The following is a 20,957-nucleotide window of genomic DNA, read 5'->3' on the forward strand; positions in this document are numbered from 1 at the left end:
CACAGGTTCTGTGGCTGGCTGACTTCAAGACTCCACTTCACCTGATTTTAAACTGCCACAGAACCTGTGTAATTAACATGTGTCCGGAATTAAAGGGACTAGGTGGTAACCCTAATTGAATCCCCATGTGCTTGTGAGATTACAGCTGAAGTCACCATCAAAGCCTGGAAGAAACATGGGTACTCTTTACCTAGAAGGGTGCCCATCGTGGTGATCGCGGGCATCGCGGGCAGTACATTAACGGCCGCGACGCGATGCCCGCGATCACCGCGATTTCCCATAGGGTTCAATGTTAAATTTTGTGCTGACCGCGATTTTACATTCAATGCTTCAATGGCCGCGATTTGGCCATAGGAATCAATGTTAAATGGGCTACAGAGCCCAAATAGGCACAATTAACCCTTAAATGTCCCCCCAAATTTGTAACGCCACCCCACGATCCACGCCAACCCAAAGCGTGGCGAGCGCAGCGAGCCCGCGAGGGGCGGCGGTATGCGTCCTCCGACCTTTTCATGCCCTACTATCCACGTCGGCGTGGAGTTGAGAATAGAATAGTGTGGCGAGCGCAGCGAGCCACCGAGCCCGAAGCGTGGCGAGCGCAGCGAGCCCCGCGAGGGGACGCGGATACCTTCACAGTTATATGCGTCCCCTCGCGGGCTTCACAGGTGTCCGTGGCCACGCGGACACCTGTGAAGTCCGCGAAGGGACGCGTTTACCTGTGAAGGTATCCGCGTCCGCTCGCCACACTATTCTATTCTCAACTCCACGCCGACGTGGATAGTAGGGCATGAAAAGGTCGGAGGACGCGTACCGCCGCCCCTCGCAGGCTCGCTACGCTTCGGGTTGGATACCTTCACAGGTAAACGCGTCCCTTTGCGGACTTCACAGGTGTCCGCGTGGCCACGGACACCTGTGAAGCCCGCGAGGGGACGCATATAACTGTGATGGTATCCGCGTGCGCTCGCCACGCTTCGGGCTCGGTGGCTCGCTGCGCTCGCCACACTATTCTATACTCAACTCCACGCCGACGTGGATAGTAGGGCATGAAAAGGTCGGAGGACGCATACCGCCGCCCCTCGCGGGCTCGCTGCGCTCGCCACGCTTTGGGTTGGCGTGGATCGTGGGGTGGCGTTACAAATTTGGGGGGACATTTAAGGGTTAATTGTGCCTATTTGGGCTCTGTAGCCCATTTAACATTGATTCCTATGGTAAAATCGCGGGCATTGAGGCATTTCACATTAAAATCGCGGTCAATCATCCTTTTTAACATTGTTCCCTATGGGAAAATCGCGGTCATCGCGGGCAGCCGATTTTTATGTACCCGCGATTTACCCGAGATGCCCGCGATTTTTTACCCCCGACGCCCGCGATTCCAATCGCTGGCGCCCTTCTAGGTAAAGAGTACCGAAACATGTCCTAAGGCGCCATCTGGTGGACATTGAGAAGTACTGTAGGAGTAAGATAGAAAAAAATGTTTGTAGAAATTAAACTGCTTTAAATAACAGAAAAACCTTATCTAATGATATATATTGGCATTCCACAGGTTCTATGTGCGCAAATGGGTTCAGTATGATTTACCTACAGTCAAAATACCAACACGACCGAAATGCCGACACGGCCAAAATGTGGACAGGTCCAAAAAAAACTTGACGTTATTTTATTTTAAATGTTGGTGTCTGTTGACATAGGTTGACATGGACACCGTATAAGTGTGCCGCTGCGCTCGCCATGCTGCGAGCACGGTGCCTCGCTGTGTTTGGCACACTATTACAGTCTAACTGCCCGTGAAGTAAGAACAACTGGGTTTCAAAGAAAAGAACATGGAAACCTCATGTCAACATTTTGACCTGTTGACATTTTATAAGCTGCCATTTTGACCATGTCGGGTTTTTTGTCCGTCGCTCTTTTAAATGGGTACACCGACTGCATCCCGTAAAAATACGGTTTTAAAGGAACTTTTTACAAAGAGAAAAACAATCAAAGCAAGATGATTTGGGGTATATTACAGCATTATATTAATGTTTTTGTAACATTTCTATTACAGGAGCTAGCCACTAAAAAGACCTTGGGATAGATTTAAAAAAAGCTTCAAATTTTTTTTAGACCCTTTAATAAATCAACCCAACGTTCGGTATAAAAGTTCTATCTGGTACTCAATCTCACAACGCCCTTCTGCTCCGGATTGCTTTATGATTTTTGGGAACCGCAACAAACCTTCTTCTCTTGAGGAAGCCTGGGACGCCGTAGTCATTGTCCCACAAATATTCCGGAGAAAGAATTTTCGTCGGCTTGTGATAAAGAAAATATTTGTTCAAATAGCTCTCGTCGTGCCAAACGGCTTCGATCCCATTGTTCTTGTCCACCATCATGGCTTGATGGCAGAAGTTGCTTAACTTGTAGATCTCTTCTACAATACCCCGAAAACCCCCCCTGCATAATAAAAGTCTCCCTCATTGCCCGAAATGTAGGCCGCCGACGCTGGTCTGCGCTCATAGGTGAAGCTCCGACGGGATTTGTGGAACAGACCAGGATGCAACGTCCCAAACAGGTCACTTAAGATCTCCACCCCAACGTCATCGCTGAACCTCATGTCCACGTCCACACACACCAAATAGTCCACCTCATTGACGAATCGTTGACGGGAATAATTGCGGATCATCTCCATTCGCCTCATGGAGACCTCCTGCCACCGTCGGTAGCTGGGAACTTCCAGGACGACCATCTGTCTCCCCTCGCTGATGGTGATGTTGGGAATGTCCCCGATGCGGTCAGTAAACACGTAATAGTTAACTCTGTGTCCCTTCATGAAAAACTTTTCTGCAGTTTCGATGAAAGTTGGGATGAAGACAGTATACCTGAAAAACACATCATTATCGGTTTAAAATACTTTAGATCAGTATAAAAACTGTAGCACATGCCCAGTGGTAGCGGCTTCTTCTACCAAGTTTACTGTGTGTGGAGTCCTCAATCAGTGCACTGGACTAGAGAGCAACTACCAGGAAGAAGAGACCGGAGCCTTACAATGAAGTGGGAGAACATGTGCTTAGAAAGTGCAGTACTGGTTCTATTATGTTATATTATATTATGGTATCTTTTTCCTGGACACTTATTTATATTATGTAAATGTTTGTTACAGCCTATACTATGGTAGTACGGATGGTGTAATGGTAAGCATTACTGCCTCACAGCACTGAGGTCATAGGTTCAATATATATGTATTATCACGGCGCCCGATTTTACTACGTACGCAAATGTAGTGAAATCGCATTGCATCGCATGCCATTATTGTATGGCATGCGATGCGATTTTACCCGTTATATAATGGCATTTAATGTACTATACCATTAAATGACATATAGGGGGAAATTTACTAATATGAAAAACCTAGTTTTTTGTATTAGTATTTTCCCTACGACTGCATAAGACTGTTTCAGTCGTATGCAAAGTCGTGTTCCGGAGGGGAATGTACAAAGCAGTCAGATACGACTGCTTTGTAACCCTCTGATGGTGTAACCATTCGTATTAGCTGGCCATATATACGGCCGCTAATACGAATTAGTAGAGGCAGTCTGCACGGATCAGTCAGATCCGTGCCGGCTGCAAGGTGTAAAAAAAATAGAAAATTAAATTAAAAAAAAAAAAAAAAACCAGCGTGGGGTCCCCTCCACAGCTGTAACCAGCACCAGGCTGAAAGAGCCGAGGCCGGTAATTAAAAATCAAGGAACCCGACAAATAAGGGTTCCCCGATTTTTAACAACCAGCCCCAGGCTCCAGGTCCGGGGCTTGTTCCCAAAATACGGGGACAAAATGACTAGGGGTCCCCCGTATTTTAAGAACCAGCCCCAGGCCAAACCAGCCAGCAGGGTAATGCCACAGCCGGGGGGAGACTTTTTATATAAGTCCCCCCGGCCAAAGCATTAACCCTCTAACCAGTCAGCCTGGCCAGGGGCCCTGGGGGAGTGGGGACCCCCCCAATAAAGGGGTCCCCCCTCCAGGACTTACCTAACCAGGCTGAAGCCTGGTGCTGTCCTCGATGCCCCTGGGCGGTGGGCATCGAGCTGATCTTGGTGTAAAAAAAAAGATGAATGAACTATTGTTTTAAACTGTGGAACTATGAGTCCCAGCAAGCCTCCCCTACAAGCTGGGACTTGGAGAACCACAAGTCCCAGCCTGCGGGGCATTAAAGGGCCCGCTGGGTCTTGTAGTTCCACAGTAAAAAAAATAGTTAAATAAATACACATTGACACCTGAAAAATAAAAGTTTAATACATACATTACACACACACTGATACTTACCTATCTTGATCCCGTAGGTAGGTCCCAGAGTCTTGATCCGGTGCCTTGTCCTGGTTCCGGATCATGTCATTCTTCACCATGTCGATCTTCATGTCGGCGTCAGGTCCGGGTCCGAAGAAATCCATGGTGGACCTGTGGAAGGAAATCCAACTCACCCAGGTCCTCCATGGAAGTTGCCGGCAGCTTGAAAAAGAAGCAAGAAGATGGAAGAAGAAGGAAGAAGCCCTGGACTACGTCGGACCAAGCCAGAAGAACTTCCATGGAGGACCTGGGTGAGTTGCATTTCCTTCCACAGGTCCACCATGGATTTCTTCGGACCCGGACCTGACGCCGACGCCGACATGAAGATTGACATGGTGAAGAATGACAACATGATCTGGAACCAGGACAAGGCACGGATCAAGACTCTGGGACCTACCTACAGGATCAAGATAGGTAAGTATCAGTGTGTGTGTATAATCTATGTATTAAACTTTTATTTTTCAGGTGTCAGTGTGTATTTATTTAACTATTTTTTTTACTGTGGAACTACAAGACCCAGCGGGCCCTTTAATGCCCAGCAGGCTGGGACTTGTGGTTCTCCAAGTCCCAGCTTGCAGGGGAGGCTTGCTGGGACTCATAGTTCCACAGTTTAAAAAAATAGTTTATTCATCTTTTTTTTTACACCAAGATCAGATCGATGCCCACCGCCCAGGGGCATCGAGGACAGCACCAGGCTTCAGCCTGGTCAGGTAAGTCCTGGAGGGGGGGGACCCCTTTATTGGGGGGTCCCCACTCCCCCAGGGTCCCTGGCCAGGCTGACTGGTCAGAGGGTTAATGCTTTGGCCGGGGGGACTTGTATAAAAAGTCTCCCCCCGGCTGTGGCATTACCCTGCTGGCTGGTTTGGCCTGGGGCTGGTTCTTAAAATACGGGGGACCCCTAGTCATTTTGTCCCCTGTATTTTGGGAACCAGCCCCAGACCTGGAGCCTGGGGCTGGTTGTTAAAAATCGGGGAACCCCTATTTGTTGGGTTCCCTGATTTTTAATTACCGGCCCCGGGTCTTTCAGCCTGGTGCTGGTTACAGCTGTGGGGGGACCCCACGCCGCTTTTTAATTTATTTAATTTTCTTTTTACACTAAAGCCTCCACGGATCTGACTGATCCGTGCAGGCTTAAGCCAAATACGACAGGACAATCAAGGTGTATTATGTTACATGTATTACGCGTCCGCTCGCCGCGCTTCAGGCTTGCTGCGCTCGCCACACTATATAAAATCAACTCCATGCCGACGTGGATAGTGGGGGTATGAAAAGGTCGGGCGGACGCGTTCCGCCGCCCCTCGTGGGGCTCGCTGTGCTCGCCACGCTTCGGGATCACGTGGATAGTGGGGACTAAATAAATGACATTATGATAGTTCCAATCAGAACCGATATCGCATCGCATGCCATACAATAATGGTAATGCGATGCGATTTTTTTTTCGCACCCTATTTCTTTAATGTATTCACTGACACAGAGCAGTAAATACATTACATAGGAAAATCGCTTCGCATCGCATGACATACAATGATGGAATACAATGCGATTTCACTACCCTGAATAGCCCACTACGCAAATGTCATAGTGGGCGCCGTGATAATACACAAGTACCAGAGTTTGTATATTCTCCCCGTACTTGCGTGGGTTTCCTCTGGGTACTCCAGTTTCCTCCCACAATCCAAAAATATACTGGTAGGTTAATTGGCTCCCAACACATTAACCCTAGAATGTCTGTGTGTGCGTGTACATGTGGTAGGGACAGTGGCGTAGCCACCGTGTGGCAGCCCCCGCCACTGCTTGGAGGAGCAAGCGCTGCAGGGGGCTCCGGGTTCGATGCAGTACAGGTGCTGTCAGTGTGAGAAGTGTAGAGGTGGCCGGCGGCAAGATCAGCAAGGTGCAGAGAGGGACCTTGTTGATCTTGCTGCCGGCCGCCTCTGCACTTCTCACACTGACAGGCAGCAGCACCAGCAGCAGGAAGCAGGGGCGAAACCCTTCCCTCCCGGAGGACCTCACTGTCGCGTAGAGAAGACGCCGGAACCGTTGCCAGGGATACGCAACGGGCTGGACATGGAGCCGCTGGTCCAGGCTTGGAGCTACTTTCGCCGCAGGAAGTCGCTGGATCTTGGAGAAGGAGCCCTGTGACCAGGTACTATGGCGGCTGTGTGCCATGGCCAGGGGGTGTGATGGGGTGGAGGGCTGTGTGCCGTGGCCGGGGGTGTGATGGGGTGGAGGGGGGGCGCCACAGATTTTTTGGCTTGGGGGCACAAAATTTGAAGTTACGCCCCTGGGTAGGGAATATAGATTGTAAGCTCCACTGGGGCAGGGACTGATGCGAATGGTCAAATATTCTCTGTAAAGCGCTGCGGAATATGTATGCGCAATATAAGAAACTGTTAATAAATAAATAAATATACTATAAGCCATCTATAGCGTTAGATATTCCATACAGTATCCAGTGTATAGAAACAGTGGCGTAAGTTAGTTCCAGTTGCCCGGAGGCAAGATATATATTGGTGCCCCCACAAACACACACATACACAAATACACACCCCTATATAACCTTATATAAAATATATATTTATGTTTAGATAGATAGATAGATAGAAGAACACACATATATTTCAGAACTCAGCCACAGAAGTGATATTGATGGCTTTTAAATAACTGATTTAAACTTCCAGGGGGTAGAGAGGTGCCCCCTTGGGAGCAGGAGCCCGGCGGCAGATGACTCCATTGTCTCCCAGAGTTCTGCCTCTGTATAGAAAGATCAATGGGCCTTATTCTGGTTGGTGCGGCCGGGCCAGATTAATGATCTGCGCATGCGTACCATCTCCAATGCGCAGCCGCGAAAACTCCACAATGCTTACGGACGGCTCTCTACGTGCGAAAAAACCTGTACGCGAGAGTACGGGCATTGGGGGCGGCATAGGGGCGTGATGAGGGGAGCGGCCGAAATAATGAGGGAAAATGGGCGTAAATATGGGCATACACGGGGGTGTGCACCAAAAATGAACGGTGCTACTACCGCACGATCGGCTAAAGCACCGTTCATTTCGGACACAAAACAGGCGGCCGCCAACCGCCAGCTCAGACCACCCCTACAGATACCGCATGCCAGCGTGCGCCTGGGTTTGCTAATTAACGCTGATTACTACTCAAACACATACACCTGAATGTAATAAGCAATGCTGCAGTCTATTAAGTCCAAACCATGATTTCACTACCTGCAAGCCACACACAGCACTCAAACACATTGGAAGCTTATCTTTCTATACTTCTCTACATTTAAAGGTTTGTTTAATTTAAGGTAAGAATCTTTTTAAGACCTGCTTATATATGCTAAGGTAGGTATTTGTTAAACAGTTATACACATTCACTACGTGCTTTCATAGACTTTACACAGTAGCACACTCAATCTACACAAGTCGACATGTGTCAACGTGTTCACTCTAATACAAACATAGGTTTTGTATTTATGATACAATAACATAAACCACATCTAACACCTACAAAGGATGTTTCAGCAATGTTTTAAGCCCATGCCCACTATTTTTCACATTAATTAATTCAATCAATTAATTAATTTTCTTAATTATAGTTGAAAGGCAAGATTTGCAGGTCCATACATGTGAAGGGTATGCCAGCGTACACGGACGTACGCTCACTCTCACGAGCGGTGACATAAGCTGAGTTTTCCATTGAAAACAATAGCGACCCGTCCGTGCAAGCTGGCGTACGCTCAGATAGCCGCAAGAAGTCGGTGGGAAGACGGACGAGAGACGTCCGTAAACGGGGGCGTACGCTCTGTTGTACGCCAGTTGTCGGAGTCTAAGGGCTGATCCGTCCATGTACGTTGGCGTACGCTCAATTGTACGCCACTCCCCTTCGACGTTGTTTCTGGCCGTACGTATGCGGCTGATTTGTGGGTGGACTTAACCTCAACGGCCACGTACGGAGAGCGTACGCTAATATGGAACGTACGCACGTTTGGCCGCACCGATCAGAATAACCTCCAATGTCCAGGATTGTTATTGGGTTCGTCTACCACTCCCCCAGACTCTCGCACTTGCTCCAATGTCCTGTAGAGTGGGAGATTGTGGATCACATTTGGAAACCCCCCTTTTAGAAATCCTACATTTGCCTTCACACCCATAATCCACCACCTGCGACACAGGGGTAGCTGTATGCTCCCTCACCCAACGCAATTTGCACGGGCAAACCTTTTAGTGGCAAAGGCAGTAAGGCCAATGCGGACGTCTCGCTGGTGGAACTGCGCGTTCAGTATCTCCAGGTTATAGGTGCCGTTCCACACAATCGGCGCAAACCAAGGAGTCAGCATCAAGACGTCAAGTCTCCTGGAAGGAAGAGAGACAGATATTGGTCAGCTTCTTAATGCGTATGGATAGAAGTGTGATACTATACTGGGTGAATCCACACTTACGGAGGATGGAGCGCATCCGGCTTCTCATACAACATACTGCGGAGGGGGAATAACAAATATTAGGCAATAATATTAAAAAGGTTCTTCAATAAACCTAAAGCAGGAACTACATGCAGAGAGCAGACAGGCCCGGAAACAGGCATACATTTACCAAAGCTTCTAAAAATTAAAAGAAGTGTTGTTGCCCATAGCAACCAAATGCGATTTTGTCTATCATTTTCTAGGACGCAATAGAGAAATGACAGACTCTGGGGACGTGGTGCACTTATACGGGGTCTATATCAATATTTGTCGACATAGACACTAAAAACCATGAAAAACTCATGTCAACATTTTGCATGTCGACCTTTCCCACAACGACATATTGCTTGTATCAACCTTTCAACCCTGTCGACCTAAGCCATATTAACCTTTTCCATGTGTTGATCTATGGCCTGTCGACCAAAAGTGGTTAACTAATTGACTGTTGACCGTATGACCCATACTCCCACCAGATACACATGAGGCTTTAGCTGGAGGTCGGCAAAGTCTCCTGAGAGGCAATATGTCAGTAAATTACCTCAGAAATATTACTCGCTAGCCATGTCTGACCAGCCTCCATGGATTAAAGAACGTCAGATGATACCAGCATGCACCAATTGCACAGACATTGATGTCTAGGTTGACATGCATAAAGTCGTCATTGACAATAAGTCGACACAAGTAAAACGTTGCCGCATGAAAAAAAATTTGGTGTCACTGTCAACACCTGAGCACAAGGACTCCTATTTAGTGTACCGCTTCACTCGCCAGGCACCCCAAGGTGCCTCTTTCCGCTATCTCTGTACTAAGCAAACTTTACTGTTCCCTAGCAGAGTCCATGAAAAAGAAAAAAAAAAAGACAAAAACTTGTGTCGCCATTTTCATGTGTAGACATTTTACATGTTGACCATTTTCTTGTGTTGACCTATTGGCTGTGTTTGGGTTGCCCTGCGAAAGGGGGCCATTATTTTAAGGTAAAGCGAAGAGAAAAGGGGATGTTTTTTTGGGCACCGAAGTACAGACAGCAAGTTAAAATGCTAAATATCCCAAAGTGATGATCTACAGCCCCCTCTGGTGGGAAGTTTTACCTTTGCAAGGCGACGTCTTTAACTAAGTCCAGCCTCGAGGAGTTAATGGTGACTTGATGTATGCTGCCCCTGTGTGGAGAGAGCAGGCATTACTCGTCACTGTTTTCAGTAGGACTCTCTATTTTCACTATGATTCTAGATCAGTGGTTCTCAAACTTGGTCCTCAGGACCCCACACAGTTCATGTTTTCCAGGTCACGTGACAGGTGCACTCATTGCTGACTGACACATTTTAAAAAATACACAGGTGGAGCTAATTAGGTCACTTGAATCTGTGAGGAGACCTGCAAAACATGCACTTTTGACCGACTTTGAGAACCTGTGTTCTAGATTCATGAAGGTCTCTGTCTCCTCCCCCCCCCCCCCCCCGCAGGTGCGCACACAAAACCCCGGATTGTATAACCTGTACTGACTGCAGCCCATAGAAGCCGGCTAGGGCTGTGCGATAAGGCAGGGAGTGGCTTCCTACAGGTAGCCGGCCCTCTTCTTATTGTAGCCCAGCCTGTCAGTCTCAGATGGTGTGAACACCTCCAGATGGGACTGCCTTGTGTGTCTGTGACCGACAGGTAGGACTTCCAATAGGAAGTCACTGACAGACACAATGTAGCTGGTGTAGTCACGGAGGAGTTCAAGAGCGACACAATAGTGTGCAAATTAGTGACATGACTTCAATACACATAGGGGGTTATTCTGATTCACTCGGAAAGGCATAATCGCTCTCTAATGGACAAAATCATATGCACTGCAGGTGGGGCTGATGTAACATGTATAGATTGAGTTAGATTTGGGTGGGGGTGTACTTCAAACTGATATCTATATTGCAGTGTAAAAATAAAGCAGGCAGTATTTACCTTGCACAGAAACACCGAAATCTAACTCTCTGCACATGTTACATCTGCCCCCCTGCAGTGCATATATGGTTTTTGTCCATTAGAGAGTGATTGTGAATCAGAATAACCCCCATAGTGCTCATTCTAGCCCCCTGCATCTTTCAAAACCCTTGCAGTTTCTCCTCCCTGCCTGGGATGTTGCTCTCTGCTGTGTGGCTTCTAGCACAGTGTGGTCTGTATTTCAGCACTGATCTACAGACCAGACCTGTGATACAAGCACCATTGCAGAGAGCGACACCCCAGGCAGGGAAGGGGACCTGCACAGGTTATGGGATAGGTAGGGTGTTCGAATGAACACTAGTAATCAGCCTTACATACATACATACATACATAGAACATGTAGAAGGATACTACTCACTGTGGTTCACAGGCCAGCGTCATCTGGGAATGCCATACGCCACTTCTCATACTGTACCTGAAATGGCCAATCACGCAAGTCAGTCCTTTTCCTATTAATTATCTATAACTTCACAGTTACTGTTTACATAATTACAAAGGCTATGGGCAGGGCCGATGCAAGGCACTGGAGTGCCAGGCGAGTCGGGGGTGGGGGAGGGGGGTACCTGTTGCGCCGTCTTCAGAGCGGGCAGGGGGGTCCATGCTGGAGTCTGACAGGAGCCTGCAGTGGTGTCCTTGCCGCGCGGGTACCTGCGACGCTGTGTATAAAGCCCGGCGGATAGCGCTAGTTATTTCTCATTCACTGCAGGGACCCCCCACCACCGCCAGCTTTATACACAGCACCGCAGGTACCCGAGCGGCAAGGACACCACTGCAGGCTCCTGTCAGAAGCCGGCATGGAACCCCCGGCCCGCTCCCCAGACGGTGCAGCAGGTACCCCCTTTGCACGGGGGGCGAGGGGCGAACTGCCTCCCTCCAGTGGTCGGCAAATGCCTAGACCTGCCTAGTGGTGGCGCCGGCCCTGGCTATGGGTCATAGGGTCGACACTATGAAGGCTGAGGTCGACACAGGAAATAGGTCGACAGGCCTAAGGATAACAGGGTCAGAAGGTCAAAACAAACATTAGGTCGACAGTCAAAAGGTCGACATGAGGTTTTTCATGGTTTTTTTGTCCCAAATTCATCGTAAGTCAATGTACGGCGTATCAATGTACCGCTGCGCTCGCCATGCTTCGGAACACTATTATATTCTCCCTCCATGTTCTAATGGATGGTAGGGTATGAAATACCGCCTGTTTTGGAAAAAAATATGGGAAAAACTCATGTCGACCTTTTCACTGTTGACATTCCCATTGTCGACCTAAAGCTTGTGTCAGAATTCCAACCCTGTTGATCTTAGCCGTGTCGACCTATTTCATGTGACAACCTAAGCCCTGTTGACCTTTAGTGGTCAACCTAATGTATGTCGACATAGTGACCGTATCCCACTACAAAGGCCTTTATCCACCTGCCTGGCATTACCGTATGTGATGCAACCGAAGCCGGCAGTCCGTTACCTGGCATGGTCGCATCGCATACGGCCAGCAATTCCCTCTGTATGGAGTGCAGAACGGACCTCCTCCTGCTGTAGGGATCGCCTGGCGGTAAGGCCTCAGTCTCCCACTGCCGACATCACACCTGAATTCCAACCCCAGAATGTCTTGAGAGCAGAGGTTAAAGTGGGGGGGGGGGGATGGGGTGGAACCAGGGGGAGAAACTAGAACTTTGTGGGCCCCATAGCAAAATTTTGAAAGGGGCCCCCATTGTCGCTACAATGCCACTTTAAATATGGTATTGCCTACCGCATCCAAGCCCCGGAATGTAGTGCATTCCGGACTCGGCTGCATTTTAACTTTCGAGCATCTTGCTCGTTAGGAGAGAAATAGCAATAAAAATGTTAGGTAGAGAGAGGGTGACACTGTCAGAGGGAGAGAGGAAAGAAAGAGGCGAAGCATAGGGAAAAAGGGGGAGGGAGAGATATAGGGGATAAAGAGATAGACAAGGGGCAGAGAGATAAAGGGGATCATTTAAGAAGGATCGCGTATACAATGCAATCTTGGCAAAATATTACCGTCCCTGTTATGCGCTCAGCCAGGTGGTATGTGCAGCGCTGTCAGTGTTGATACCCTGCTCACCACACTCCACACACCACACCCAGCGGCAGTGCGGTAAGTAGCCCATAGGCTACAATGGTCTGCCACATCTCAAAATTGCGGATGTGCAGGACCCGATGTGATGCTGCTGGATATTGATACATCACCCCCCCCCCCCCCTAGAAACTTATGGGGAATGTGGGTGCCGGCAGGGCAGGAGGGATCGCAGCAGGGATTGGAGATTCCTGCTGCGGTCCCTCCATGATACCTTTGGGCATACCTCCCAACAGTCCCTATTTTAGCGGGACAGTCCCGATTATTAGGGCCTGTCCCGCTGTCCCACCCGTGGGCGGCAGTGTCCCGCGGTGAGGGGGGGCTGTTGGGAGTCCCCCCTGTCGGCTGCTAAGCAGCGGGGAATAAACGCTGTGCGCATGCGCACAGCGTCTATTCCCGCAGCCAGGGGGCTGGGGGCATGGCTAGAGGCTCACAGAGCCTCTGGGTCATGCCCCCATAGCGGCAAAACGGGGCGTGGCCTCGTATAAGAGCCGCGAGTATAGGCCACGCCCCTAAATTGGGAGGTATGCCTTTGGGGGTACTTAATATTTGGGGCTAACCAGCAATGTAGCTGCAAATATTAATTGATAAACAGGCCCCAAAGAGATCTGACTGAGATAGATGGGAGGTGAGAGTTTTGAGAGAAAGAGATGGGGCAGGGGAAAGCTAGTGGGATGGCACAGGGTGACACTGGAGAGGTTGCACCTCTGTGAGCAATACATAGAGAATTAGGGTAGGGTTTAATATTTACAGGGGCTTCTGAGAACATTTAAAGGTGTGACGGCCAGTGTGTGTGTGTGTCGTCCCCCCCCCCCTACCGGTGCTGTGTATTGGGTGAACTCTCCATGGTCTGCAAGCCCTCCTCCTCACCAGCTGCTGGGTCTCCTCTGTAGCGAGCCGCCGGGTCACCGCTGGAGCGGCTGTGGGATCCCCACTAGAAAGGCTGCCGTGTCACCGCTGGAGCGGCTGTGGGATCCCCACTGGAAAGGCTGCCGTGTCACCGCTGGAGCGGCTGTGGGATCCCCACTGGAAAGGCTGCCGTGTCACTGCTGGAGCGGCCGTGGGATCCCCACTGGAGCAGACGCTGGGTCACTGCTGGATCGGCCGAGGGATCCCTGCTGGAGCGGATGCTGGGTCTCCCCTTCGCTGGATGCAGGGTTTCTTTTGGAGCAGCCCCCGGGACTCCCCTTCGCTGGACGCAGGGTCTTATCTGGAGCTGTCACTGGGTCTCCTCCTAGCCGGACGCAGGGTCTCCTGTTACCCGGCTCTGGCAGTGGCTGGGCTCCTCATTTTGGCGCTGTTAGCGCTGGTAGCTCCCACCACTGCTGAAGGGGCACAACAAGAGAGTGCAGGGGATTGCTTTGGGACCCCCAATCCTCCGGGCCCCATAGAAGCTGCACCTCCTGCACCCTCTATAGCAGGGGTGTCAAACTCAAATTCAACGGGGGCCGCATCAGCAGTTTGGTCACCCTCAAAGGTCCGGTTGTATCTGTAGGTCACCCTGTATAATTATAATGCCATGACACCACAGGCTGCTCCCCCTTTATAATATAAAATGAATGCCATGTCACCACAGGCTGCTCCCCCTGTATAATAATAATGCCATGACACCACAGACTGCTCTCCCTGTATAATATAATAAAAGTAATGCCATGACACATAAATGATTATACAGTAGGAGCAGCCTGTGGTGTCATGGCATTATTATTATTATTATTATACACGGGGGCACCTCAGGAAACAGCAGATATATATTTTTTTTTTATTGTGAGTGTGATCCTCATCCTCACTTACTGTTTCTCCGTCTGTCCTGCAGCTGCTGCGGCTTCCTGTTTTTCTTCACTGCTTGCTGCGGCCACACTGTCCCCGACTCCCGGTCCAGCTTCCCTGCCTGCTCCTACTTCTCTACAGACGCATGGGCGGGCGGCGTCATCGTCAGGACGTCCCCACCCAGTGTCTGTCACTGCCGGGCATCAGAGGGAACAGGCGGCCGGGCCCTCCTCCACGTAGCCGTGGAGGCCGGCGGCCATGTTTCTGTAGCCGCATACATATGTTCATACAGGAACATGGCCGCCGACAGTGGAGGAACAGGTAAGGCGGCCGCGGTGAGGTGGGTGAGAGGAGGTGGCCTAGGCAGGAGCTGGGACACACTGCCCTGCGTGCTATCTCCTCGCGTGGTCCACATGACGAGGTCTGGCGGGCCGGATTTGGCCCGCGGGCCTTGTGTTTGACACCCGTGCTCTATAGTTACACCACTGGGTGGAACTGAGTTTCCCTACCTTTTATGGCTAAGTGGAACTAGTTCAACCTCCACCTTCGCCTTGCACAGTAATTCTAACATAGAAGCATTATAGTTTGCAGGTGGATGCCAAAAACCCAACCACTTGCCCTGGATCTGCAAAATAGGAGGACGGGAAGGTGAGGAATTTGGTGGTCGAGGAAAATGGGTTCCACCATCTCTCCTGGACCACTTTAAGCCCTGCTTGCGAGCAGCAATTTTGGGCACATGCGCCGGAATTAATATGCTGATAAGTGTACAGAGATCCTCTGCAGCAGGAAGGCTGACTATTGATCACCCTAAAATCGAGTCTGCCTCCCGGGCCCCAGGGAAGGTGGGCAATTCTCCCACTTGCTGCCCAGAGCCCCCACACCCCCCTTCCCCGCTGAGGATTCAATTACCGGAATTCATGGGTCCGGAGAGGGGGTTGGGCTCAGGGGCGCTGGAACGTTTTTAGGTTGGGGGGGGCAAGATATAATCTCATTTTGGCGCCCCCTAAATTGCTATATGTTACCCCCGGGCACTATACACACTGGCAGCGGCATATACACGTGGGCATTATACACAGGGCAGCGGCATATATGCATGGGCATTATACACAGGGCAGCGGCATATATGCGTGGGCATTATACACAAGGCAGCGGCATATATGCGTGGGCATTATACACAGGGCAGCGGCATATATGCGTGGGCATTATACACAGGGCAGCGGCATATATGCGTGGGCATTATACACAGGGCAGCGGCATATATGCGTGGGCATTATACACAGGGCAGCGGCATATATGCGTGGGCATTATACACAGGGCAGCGGCATATATGCGTGGGCATTATACACAAGGCAGCGGCATATATGCATGGGCATTATACACAGGGCAGCGGCATATATGCATGGGCATTATACACAGGGCAGCGGCATATATGCGTGGGCATTATACACAAGGCAGCGGCATATATGCGTGGGCATTATACACATGGCTGCTGGCATATTAAATAATGAATTTATTTTCAATGTTCTGCCTACAATAACTTATGAATAATCTTTTTTTTATATTTTAGATTATTCATAATATTTTAGGCAGACGATTGAAAATAAATGCATTATTTAATGTCAGCAGCCATCACATGTCATAAGACTGAGCTGCAGCACGTCACAAGAATGAGAAGAGATTAGTTTTAAAAAAAGTTTAACCTACAGTATGTGCTCCAGCCTCCGGCCGCCGCTGGCTGCACCTGATGACCCGGGTCCCGCGGCCACTGTATTCCACGCTGTGTAACAGAAATAGAAGAGATAGCTGAAGCAGCTGCCAGCTATCTCTTCGCGCCCGGCGGTGCTACTCGGGGAGGTCAGCGGGGGTCACAGACCTCTCCGCGCTCCCTCTGTCGCCTGGTTGCGGCAGTCCCCGGCGCCGCGTCTCCTCACACTGCTGGAGGTCGGCGGGGGTCACGCTGACGTCCCCGCTCTGCCGCTCAGCCTCCGTCCCCGCTCTGCCATTAACCCCTTCTCTCCTGGGGCTTACATAGGCGGACGGGCGGGAGGCTGGATCAAGCTTAATCAGCCGCCCGCCCGCCCAGCTGCTTTAGCGCCTCATTAATTTTGGGGGGGGGGCAAGCTGCCCCCTCGCCCCCCCCGTTCCGGCGCCACTGGTTGGGCTAAAATTATGTGCATAGCACCATGTAATCCCTGCCCCTCTCCACGGGCTCACGTATCACAATGTTTTGTGGTATGAGGTGGGGCCTAGTGATGTCAGCCTAGTCCCCGCCCCCGACGTGTTGCTTCTCCGTGCTTCTCCCGGAGAGGCGACCATAAAGGCAGGCAAGTATGACTAAACAGTAGGTGCAGAGAGAGTTAGATTTGGGGGAAATATCTTGTTTCTGTGCAGGGTAAATACTAACTGCTTTATTCTTACACTGCAATTTAGATTTCAGTTTGAAGTGAACCCACCCTAGGGATGGCCATCGGTGCAGTCGCCATCGAGGGTTGTCATCAATGGTGATTCTGCACCCAGTCATCGATAGTCATAAACTATGTGATGGATAACCATCGATCGTTTTAGCTATTGATGATTATCCATTATTGTTGACTGAATGGCCTGAGGACCAATCAAAATGTTGGGGCTTCCAGGTGTTGGGGGGCGGAGCTATGCCCCCTGTTCCGACACATTGTAAAAAAGAAACAGAAACCATCCATCAGTTCAAATCATCGATGGTCGATGGCCATCCTTACACCCCACCCAAATCGAACCCTTTCTGCACATATTAGATCTGCCCCACCTGTAGTGCAGCATGGTTTTGTCCATTTGCTAAAAATGCAGCCTTGCAAACAGGCCCTGTGTTCTTACCATAGTGCTGTGGTCTTGGCTAACTATAAATATATATAGACACACAGTATATATAACTGCGGTGTAATCACCCACCATTACTCACCCCAAGAAGGAGATCAGTATTAGTATCGCAGCATAGTTCAGGAGACAACAATACTTCTTCCCGCAGCCCTTATCATCTGGAAGAACAAAATATTAGCACAATTGGCTCCAGCAAGTTACTAAGGGGTCTATTTATCATGACATATTTGTGGGATTCTCACAGAAAACTGCCTCTTATAGTGGGGGTGGAGGGGGGGGGGGGGGGGTTGTAGTGGTGCTGTAGCTCGATACATTAAATCCCACCCCACCCCCCATGTTCTATGGAGGGATCGCCAGGTGACGTAAAAGGGGAAAAACTTATTCATGAATAATTATATTTGGGAGCATGGCAAGTTGTGATTGTGTCATTGTGGCCATGCCCCCCCCCCCCCCCCACCGCACAGTGGCGGTACTACAGGCATTGCACAGTGGGGGCGGGTCTACCATGACACATTTTGGACCGGATTTTCGGGAGATCTCCAGCCATTCCGGGAGGGTAAGCAAGTATGGGTAATGCCATCTCCAAACACGTTGAGACAGAGAGCGTACCATATTGGCCATGTTGACGCTCAGTGCCGGTGCGGAAAGCTTTGATAAGGCTGCGATTGGATTGCACCAGCAGCCGGGGACGCATTGGGGTTATTGCTCAATAGAGAACTAATCCAACTATAAGCATACCAAGGTGAATATATTTGATTAAGTATTCTCTTGCTTGTCAGCACTTTGGATGCGATACATGCAGTGACTTGTTTTTAGTTAACATGGGCGGTACTTGTGTACTAGCACGGCGCCCATCGCATCGCAGACCATAAGGCATACAATGGTATGCGATGCAATGCGATGTTATGCGATGGCAGGCGATGTTATACAATTTTAAATTGTATACCATCGCATTGTATGGCATATACAATGGTATGCGATTTAAAATTGTATAAGCACCCTAATGGGTTTTTCAATGTTAAAAGTGCCCCCTATAAGATAATTAACCGTGATGGGTGCTTACTATGTTAAAAGCACCCCCAACGGCACCCCCACTATCAACGGCAACCCGAAGCGTGGCGAGCGCAGCGGTACGCGTCCTCCGACCTTTTCATACCCCCGCCACACTATATAAAATCAACTCCACACCGACGTGGATAGTGAGGGTATGAAAAGGTCGGAGGACGCGTACCGCTGCGCTCGCCACGCTTCGGGTTGGCGCTCATAGTGGGGGTGGCACGGGGGTGCATTTAACATTGTAAGCCCCCATTAGGGGGCTTATACAATTTAAAATCGCATCGGTGTGCATCGGGTGTATGGCATGCGATGTGATGCGATTATATGTCGTACGACTTAATATCGTGGGCGCCGTGATAATACACAAGTACCACATGGACATGCATACAAATGCCCATACACACCAGGAGATATTGGTCCCAATATCACTCAGAAAGGGTTTTCTGAGCGATATTGTGGTGTGTACACTCCCTGTTGATAACAATGCGCACTCCTGAACGTCTTTAATGCCCCCTCCCTCCCCCAAGCATGTCCAGACGAGGAACGTCCATGTTAACGACAGCCATGCTGCAGCGCCAAGTCTGTGCACTTGCCAATGCCTTCCCCCCACACCAGGTCCACGCCGCCGCCAATATCAGCCGCGTGGGACATCGACAAGTGTGTCTGGTCCTCAACAACTATCATCCCAATTAACACAGCTACAGATGTTTTTCAAAACAATCGAATAAATTATTAATTGCATGAATTGAAATACTAACAACTGACATTTCCATCAAATGTATAATTAAACCAAGGACGATATTAATAGAGAAATGTATTTGCATGGACAAATATATTTAGAATTATATAATATATTTTATAATAGGATGTTTTAAATGTAATGTATGTTTTCTAATTATTATTGGCCAATATTGTGTTCATTTTGGATCATTCCAATATTATTCCAAACAGCGCTGCTGCATTGTGTGTATACTGTATTGTCTGGTTTAGTGTAAAGGGTCTGGTATCCCCTTTTGGATTCAGCTGCCGTTTGGAATAATTAGACTGATCAGCCGTATATATTGTTTGAAACCATTTTAGATGAAGAAGACCAGGCATGTCCAAACTGTGGCAATGCAGCTGTTGTGAAACTACACATCCCAGCATGCCTTGCCATAGTTTTAACATTCCCCAATACCAAAACTGTGGCAAGGCATGATGGGACTTCACAACAGCTTATGGGTCACAGTTTGGACATGCCTGAAGTAGACAAAGCAAAATCTGCATTACTTATCCAAGAGTCAACAATCAAAATGTCGACATAAGCAAAATGTCGGCAAGTTTTTCATGATTTTTTGTTTTTAACTGACTTGTTCATACTTTACCATCCCTGTGGGCATAAAGGGACAATATAAGTGTGCGAAGCGAGGCACTAATGTGTGTCCATGTCGAGATAGACACCAAGAGTAGAAAAACTAACGTTGACCTTTTCCCATGTCGACATTTTGACTGTCACCCTAATGTGCCACACCCACCATGCATGTATCATCCTAAACAGATCTCCACTGCGGAATAATCTGCAGCATACTTCTACAATATATGATGTACATGAATTATTGTCAGAAGATACCACAAATGACAGATTACTTCTCCCACCGTTACAGGATACTACACGCGTGACCCAGCTTCGTCTATACCTGCCTATTACTGGCCACCCGGTACCCAGCGTACTTACATATTTCCAGGAACATATTACCAGGAATGGAAGAGTGCTGTGGTCCTGCTGCTGACAGAGTTCCAGGTGTGGTACAGGCTGGCTCCTCCCCCTGCTCACCTGGGACTGGGAGCAGGTGCTGGCTAATCTGCGGAGAGCAGCTTCAGCCTCAGGAAAGGTGCATCAACAATACAGGGCGAAATCTATAGAATATTCCTATTGTTCGGATAATTCTAGAACCAGTGGATCCTATTCTTAAATTACTGTTGTTTCAGGGGATTTCCTGAACATAATGGATGGCAGATACTTCGTAACATTACTGGACATTATTCACAAATTCTTAAATATATATATTTTAGTGGGTAGATTTTCAATTGATTGTAATTGGGAGAAACACCCTCATAATATAACCAATATACAGCTCTGGGGATGGGTCTGAAATTCCGTGAACAACGGTTTGTTTTTTGCATTGTCCTTATGTTACACTTGTATAGCACCAACATATATCTCAGCCTAGTACAGCAGTTCCCAACCCTGGTCCTCAAGTACCCCCCAACAGTGCACATTTTCCAGGTCTCCAGACAGACTCACAAGGGAAGTAATTAGCTCCACCTGTGGGTCTTTAAAATTGTGTCTGAGTAATGAGTGCATCTGCCGGGGGGACCTGGGAAACCTGCACTGTTGGGGTGGGGGTACTTGAGGACCAGGGTTGGGAACCACAGGCCTAGTACATTGAGACATGAAACATA

At 49.1% G+C, this 20,957-nt stretch overlaps 1 protein-coding gene and 1 pseudogene across 4 annotated transcripts in view; one reads left to right on the forward strand and one right to left on the reverse strand.

Moving 5' to 3' along the window:
- The window catches only part of LOC146035234 (uncharacterized), a 422,801-nt gene that overhangs the window by 391,834 nt on the left and 10,010 nt on the right, over nucleotides 1-20,957 (forward strand). Inside the window, exon 1 of one of the 4 annotated variants that reach the window (XR_014460606.1) lies at nucleotides 19,613-20,386. The exons of the other annotated variants lie outside the window; for them this stretch is intronic. The gene's annotated coding sequence lies outside the window, so the exon portion shown is untranslated. Of the gene's footprint in view, nucleotides 1-19,612; nucleotides 20,387-20,957 lie in introns of those variants that run through there. 4 annotated transcript variants of the gene reach the window in all.
- On the reverse strand, nucleotides 1,232-20,501 carry LOC146035235 (histo-blood group ABO system transferase-like; annotated as a pseudogene).

This window comes from Crinia signifera, chromosome 9 (genome assembly GCF_055691185.1).
Source record: "Crinia signifera chromosome 9, ASM5569118v1, whole genome shotgun sequence".
NCBI lineage: Eukaryota > Metazoa > Chordata > Amphibia > Anura > Myobatrachidae > Crinia > Crinia signifera.